At 59.3% G+C, this 6,983-nt stretch overlaps 1 long non-coding RNA gene across 1 annotated transcript; it reads left to right on the forward strand.

The window, feature by feature from the left end:
- Positions 1-834: 834 nt before the first annotated feature.
- On the forward strand, positions 835-4,618 carry LOC138826339 (uncharacterized). The gene is made up of 3 exons (XR_011371688.1): positions 835-914; positions 1,295-1,549; positions 4,438-4,618. It is a non-coding gene; the product is annotated as an uncharacterized lncRNA (long non-coding RNA).
- The last annotated feature ends 2,365 nt before the right edge of the window (positions 4,619-6,983 follow it).

A 6,983-nucleotide genomic window follows, 5' to 3' on the forward strand; every position in this document is an offset into this window, starting at 1 on the left:
CTGGGGGAGGAGGAGGGGGAGGAAAAGGAAGAGGAGGAAGAGGAAGAAGGGGGTGAGAAGGAGGAGGAAGGGGGGAGGAGGAGGAAGGGGAGGAGGAGGAGGATGGGGGGAGGAGGAGGAGGAAGGGGGAGGAGGAGAAGGATGGGGGAGGAGGAGGAAGGGGGGAGGAGGAGGATGGGGAGGAGGAGGAGGATGGGGGAGGAGGAGGAGGAAGGGGAGGAGGAGGAGGACGGGGGGAGGAGGAGGAGGAAGGGGAGGAGGAGGAGGATGGGGGAGGAGGAGGAAGGGGAGGAGGAGGAGGAGGCAGTGCCAGACTTAGACCTTCTTTGCATGCGGTTCCACCTCATTTCATGTCTGCCCTCCAGGATGAAACATGAGTGGAAACTAGAATTTTCTAGCGAAAACCAGAGATCCTTGACCCCTCTCTCTGCCACCTGCACGGTGCTGGTGCAGGGAAGCGTGGCGCAGCCGACGTGTGTCCGGGCTGGGTGAGCTCGGGGCTGCGGCCCCTGGAGCCAAGGCCTGGGACCTCCGCTCACCCACCCCGGCTTCCTGGCCGTTCCTCCTCCCTGCCGGGCAGCCACGGTCAGCGGGGACAGGGAGGTGCGCCGAGGAGTTCTGCCAGCCACAGGCCACTGTACCAAAAACCTTAGTTGGAAAGCTGGGTAAAAACGGCACAAGCCGAGTGTGCGCAGGTCCAGGGGCAACACTGCCCCGTGTCGGCCGCCAGCCGCCAGGCCCAGTGCCCGACTCAGATCGTGACGTCGCACAGGATCCACGCGTTGGCCCTGCCACGGAAACTGTGGTCTGCGATCCTCACCCCCCCCCACACACACACAGCTAATCAGCTCTGTCTGATTAGGGCTTCGAACCACGATCCTCAGATCTCAGCCTCCGGAGTAGCTAGAATCAAGGTCAGGCGTGAGCCCCACAACTTCTGGTTTGTTTTGATTTTGCCCCCCCCCCAGACTGGGCTGTGCTGTGGGGAGGGGGGGAGGAGGGGGGCTTGGGGTCCTTTCCAAGTCCAATCTGCAGACTCGCTCAGAATCCAGGAAGCGGCCTGCGGGATTCTCTGAAGGCCGTGCGCACGGGCTGGGCCGTTCCCAGGGAGAATGCACGTGCTTGCGCTTGCTCCAGCCGGGCGGCCCGCGGCCTTGCGCCGCTCCCCCTCTGTGACAATGAGCAGGTGGGCGTCGTGCAATCCCACGGCACGGCCTCTGCGTCTATAAATCTGCGAGCCGGGACCGGATGCCGTGCGTTGGTAATCAAGCCCGCGTTCCTGATTAATCTCCAGGAGCGGCGGTGATTTATAAGGGGGCCCCCACTCCGTCTGGAAAACGACATCCACACCGCCAGCCCCCCCCCCAGGACGCCCCGAATCAATTGGCCATGAGCCTTTCCCATTTCATGCTCCGCATCACGCCGACCTCTTTACCTCGATTGTTCTGGTCTCAAGAATTCACTGAGAAGCCCGGCCTGCGTCTGTGGATGTCACGATAAACCTGAGCCCCACACCGCCGGCGTGAGAGCGGGCTTTTCGGCGGCCACGGTGGGTGAAGGTCGGCGATGGAGCGGACTTGGGGGGTCACCCGATGCTGGAGGGGGGCCGGGCCCCCGGGGAGCTTGGGGAGGAGGCACGGCTCTCTGGGGGCCCACCCGTGTCCGTGGGCATCTCTGGGAAGGGGGAAATGATTGGAGAGCCCCCCTCCCCGCAACCTCCCATCCTTGCTCAGGATTGCGAGGATTGGAGGAGCATGCTGGTACCCCACGTGGTTCGGGGGTCCCCCGGGGGTAGGGTGACCGTGGGGATTCAGCCATTGAGAGTTCTCAGCAGGAATGTGCCCTGGAGCACCTTGCTGTAGTCCCGGGACCGGCGTGAGGAGGAGGTGTGTCCCCTTCCCCCCCCCCCCATCCCCACATGGCCTGGGCTGGACAGCGGGCCCCACGGGCGGCTGGTCTTCCGTCCGGGGCCAGGCTCTGGGCACGGGTTCAAGGACCCCCCCCTCCACCCCGAGGCCTAGCCTCCCCCCCAGAGTGGCTCTGGCTTTGGGGAGCAGGATTCCAGGGCCAGGCTGCGGCCTGCTATCAGGAGGAAGCCAGGACAAGTGTGAGCCGCGCTAATGGGGCCCCCTGGTGACCTTCTGGTGGTAATGGTGTCGGGCGCGTGATAAAGGGGGAGGCGGCAGGAAGCGCTGTGTTTACACAGCAATTTTCTCAGCATGGGTTCAAAGTGCAAATTGCTTGTGTGAAGAGGATCCTGCCCTGAGGAGCTCTGGAAGGCACGCAGGGCCTCCCTGCCCCCCTCCCCTGGAGTGCTGGGTGCTGGGTGCTCTGGTCCTCTGAAGGCTGGGTCCTTACAGCAGCCACAGCGTCCCTGCTTCCTGCTCTTCTGCCTTCCTTACTCAGTTTTCTCCATTGCAGGGGTTTTCTCACCACCCTGAGCCACATTTCTACCTCAGGACCTTTGCACCAGCTGTCCCCTCCCCATCTCTTCACTTCTTCCCTCAGTGGGACTGGCCCTGACCATCTTCATTAAAATCCTTCTCCCCCTCTCACTCTTCGCTAATTCCTTTCGCCCTCCTCCCCACCCGCAGCCTCAGCTTTGGGCACTCAGAGTCATTTCCCGATTTCCTTCAATTGTCTTTGGTCCCTGCCCTCTACGGCAGGAATCTTTGCTGGGTTTGTTTCCTTTCGTATCTCTCCCTGGCCTGGCCTGGAACAGATGCTTACTGTTAAGTGTCTGATTGATCTAATTCCCAGAATGCTTACCTCGACAGAGATTCTTTAACCTTGGTTTTTGAATGAAGAAAGTGAGGTCAGAGAGGTTAAGTGTCTAGCCCCAGGTCACAAAGCATGTGACTCACTGCCAAGAACTTCAGCCTGCTACTCTTTGTTGTTCTGGGGGTGGGGAGGGAGGGAGGGGAAGGGTCCCCAGGGAAGCAAGCATGCAGTTTACTGAGGGGTACCCCTTAAAGTATGAAACACACCCCCTGGCTTTCCTCTCTGGCAGTTTGTCTGCTTGGTTAAGCTAGAAAACGGTCAGCTGGTCTCCAGCTATGGGGAAGTGGCTACAGTAACTCCAGAGGGAGATTAACCTGCCTGTCGATTCCTTCTGTCTCCACATCATTCCTGCTGGAGCCTGGAACTTTCCATGGGGGACTCAGAACACTGCCTCATGCAGGGGTGGGGGGGATGGGGTGGCTGGCTTCATGTGCAGAACACGCAAGATCTTACTCTGGAAGAGCCCCCCCCCAGGTCAAGGCGGGCCTGAGACTGGTCTGGCTAATCTGCATATTCCGCCCCCCCCAGCAATTGATTGGAGGATGGAGGAGAGATAACAAAGGGTCCAATGAGAATCCGCTCTGAGACAGAAAGGGTCCAATGAGCATCCGTCGTGATACACAAAGGGGTCCGCGGAGAACCTGTCCTGAGACCTTAGTAGAGCCATCTAGATCCGTTTTCTTTCCCTTTTCCTTTTTTTTTCTGGGAGAGTGGGAGTTTGGGGCTCCTGGTTGCCTCCTTGAGAATTCTAAAGGGAGTACCAATCTGAGGAGAGCCAACATGGAGATTCCTGTCGCTCAGAAGACGTCTCGGGACACATGAGTTCTAAGTTTAAGCATGTCGTGGCCAAGTTCAGTGAGGAAAAGTCACCAGAAGGGCCAAGGCACTTCCTTAGTAGAAGTGACAGATACACCAATGGACGCATTGTCTTGTGTGTGTTTAGTTTTTGTCGGTTGTGGGGCTTGAACTCTGGGCCTGAGCGCTGTCCCTCAGCTCTTCAGCTCAAGGCGAGCGCTCTACCACTTGAGCGACTGCACCACTTCCAGGTTTTGGTGGTTTATTGGAGGTAAGAGTCTCACAGACTTTCCTGCCTGGGCTGGCTTTGAACCCCCATCCTCTGATCTCAGCCTCCTGAGTAGCTAGGATGACAGATGTGAGCCACCAGCGCCCGGCTTGTATTTGTTTAAGTGTGTGCGTGCATGCGTGTGCGTGCGCACACACAGGGGCTCCTGGAAGCTTTCCCACTTGGAGTCCTTGGTGAACTGAGTACTGTTGTTTGTGTCCGGATGCCTGACCTGCCTTGGGGTGCTGTGGAGGGGGTAGGACTCTCCCGAGGGGCCCTAGCGGGAGGCAGTTAGGTGATTGGGGGCATACCTTGCAGGGGAAATAGAGTCCCTGGCTCCTCTCTGCTCTCCCTCCCTCTCCCTCTCCCTCTCTCTCTCTCTCTCTCTCTCTCTCTCTCTCTCTCTCTCTCTCTCTCTCTCTCTCCCCCTCTCCCCCTCTCCCTCTCCCTTTCTCCCTCCCTCCCTCCCTCCCTCCCTCCCTCCCTCCCTGCTGTGCTATCTTACCTAGCCACAGGCCCAGCAGGTGGTCGAACAAGACCTCTAAGCCAGCAAACCAAGCAAACCTTTCCTCTCTTCCTGTGGCTTCTCCCAGGTGCTTTGTTACAGTGACCGCGAGCTGACTGATACACTGTGGAAGCACCACTTCCTGTGTGTGCCCTTCCTGAAAACCCGTGGGCCCCGTCGGTGCTGAGACCCAGACGCTCCTGCGCTCTCCCCTGTAGGGTCCTCCAGCCCCGCGTTCCTCTGGACGACATCTGCTTCAGAATTTGTCCTGTGTCCTGTTCCTATTAAATACAGCGGGAAGCCTCGTTCACACTAAAGTGCAAATGGCCAACAAGGCAACGGTTTAAGTTGGGTGTCTTTAGTGGAGAAGGACTTGATTCCAATGGCAATGGCAGTGACGGGGGCCGTTAGAGGCGTCGGGGGAGAGGAGCCCAGAGCGTGGCCGTCACGCGCCTCTCTTACATAGGTGTTCAGCCCTCATGGAGGCCGGTGGGGCATTTTCTTAGCTTTGTGCGTGGTGGGAAGCTGTGATTGGTCGGGTGAGGTCTGTGTCTCTTCTGGACGAGGCTGGGGCGGGCGGGAACCAGTGCAGCTGTCCAGCTGTCTAGAATAGCCTGACACTGGTCCCTGAGGTCATCCTCCCCCGAAGGTCATGGAGAGGTAGACTCCCCGATCCTCTTCACACCTGATAAGCAAGGCTGAGTTTAGCCAAAGCCCATGGCACAGCAAGACGAGGCCGGAGACACGGGGGGGGGGGGGGGGGTTAATGCACTGCTGGCCCAGGCCCAGGCTCCAGCCGCTCCTCTGTAATCAGCTAAATTAGTTCACCGGTAGAAGAGCTCATCAAAGATCGGCTCTGAGGCAGGACTGATGGACAGTCACCTTTTCAAGGAGCTGGGGGCCGGGGGATAAATGGCCCATTTCCTCAAGAGACTGCAAAGTGTGTGTTTTCTTCCAAGTCAATAATTTTCCTTCCTTGTCCTCTTCCCGGTCCTGGGCAGAAAGAGGCCTTGAGCTCGGGACAGAGCTGGAACAGAACCCTTGTGTCTGGCCGGGCAGGGACGGGAGACCGCGTGAGCGCCCAGGATCTGACGCAGAGCTCTGGTGGTTGGTGCTAGGCACCAAGCTCACCCCCAGCCTGTGTGTGGGGACACGGGCCCCGGGCGGCTCCGCAGGGTGGGGGCACAATGGCTCCTCGTAAGCGACATTTCTGGTATGGGTTCACAATGTCTGCAAGCCCGAACAACGCAAGCAGAAGTGACCTGGCCCCTGAGCCCGCAGGACAAGCTACCCGGGGCTTCCATCCTGAGTCCAGTCGACCGTGGAGGACAGGAGACTGATGCCCAGGTGACTTGAGAGCACACACTGAGCCGGGCTACGAGGCTCAGGCCTGTGGTCCTCGCTACCCGGGAGGCTGAGATCTGAGAATCGCAGTTTGGAGCCAGCCTGGGTGGGGAAGAGTCTTGGAGATGCTTATCTCCAATTAAAAAAAGCTGGAAGTAGAGCTGTGGCTCAAGTGGTGGAGCACTAGACTTGAGCAACAAAAAGATTCAGGGACACCCAGGCCCTGAGTTCAACCCCCAGGACTCTCTCTCTCTCTCTCTCTCTCTCTCTCTCTCTCTCTCTCTCTCTCTCTCTCTGTTACACACACACACACACACACACACACACACAGGACTCTCTGTTACACACACACACACACACACACACACCTCCCTCCTTCCCTCCCTCCCTCCCCCTGCACCCCAGGCCCCACGCTGTGGCTCCAGCTTGCCTTCTTCCTTAGCGATCCTCTTGGACACCCCGACCCACCCGACCTCCGCTCAAGCTCCTCCGTGGGAAGGTCGCACCCCCGTTGTTTCCCCAGTTCCACGCTGATGTGCGCACGTGTGGCCTTCCCCTGCCCCACCTGGTGGCGGACGGGCTGGACTCCCTCCAGCTCTGGCTTGCAGGAGGAGACTCCATTAAACAAACTTATAAAATATGCATGCGTTTCCACCCTGGCAGCTGACCGGGCAGGGTGCGGTGGGGCTCTCTGGAGGCTCGGGGTGTTCCCGGGAGGGCCATCACCCTCTCCTGCCTGGGGCCTCCAGGCCGGTTAAGACAATGACAGGACCCATCATCCAGACAGGACAGAGTGAGTGGCCGGGCCGCCAAGCACAGGCCCTGCGTCCCGGCCCCAGTGTGCGTGTGTGTCCCTGGGGTACCCAGCGTGCTCCCAGGAGTTCTAGAAAACTGGGGTTCTGAGCAGCCTTCCCACCAGGAGCTGGGGGCACCCCTGGGTCAAGAGGCCTGGCTGGGCCATTTGTCTGCTTCATGAGCCTCGGGCAACCTTCTGTGCCTCAGTTTCTCCCCCTGGAAGATGGAGAGAGTAGCAGTTCCTCCCTGTGGGGTGGGGGTGGGTGGGATTGTGAAGGTGGTTCGGCGCCTGACACCCGTCAGTGGCATTACTAAGTGTGCACATACGATTTAAGATCTTTCCACATGACAGAGTTCAACGTGGCCACCGGCAAAGCTGTGTCAGTGAGAAAGAGCGAGCCACGCCCTGGCTTCCCCAGCCACCTGCTGCCTGCCGCCCCTCACCCCACGCCACTCACTCACCTGGGACATCCTGGCTGCAGCCCAAGCATTTCT

This window comes from Dipodomys merriami, unplaced genomic scaffold (genome assembly GCF_024711535.1).
Source record: "Dipodomys merriami isolate MVZ:Mamm:240054 unplaced genomic scaffold, mDipMer1.0.p SCAF_142, whole genome shotgun sequence".
Lineage (NCBI taxonomy): Eukaryota > Metazoa > Chordata > Mammalia > Rodentia > Heteromyidae > Dipodomys > Dipodomys merriami.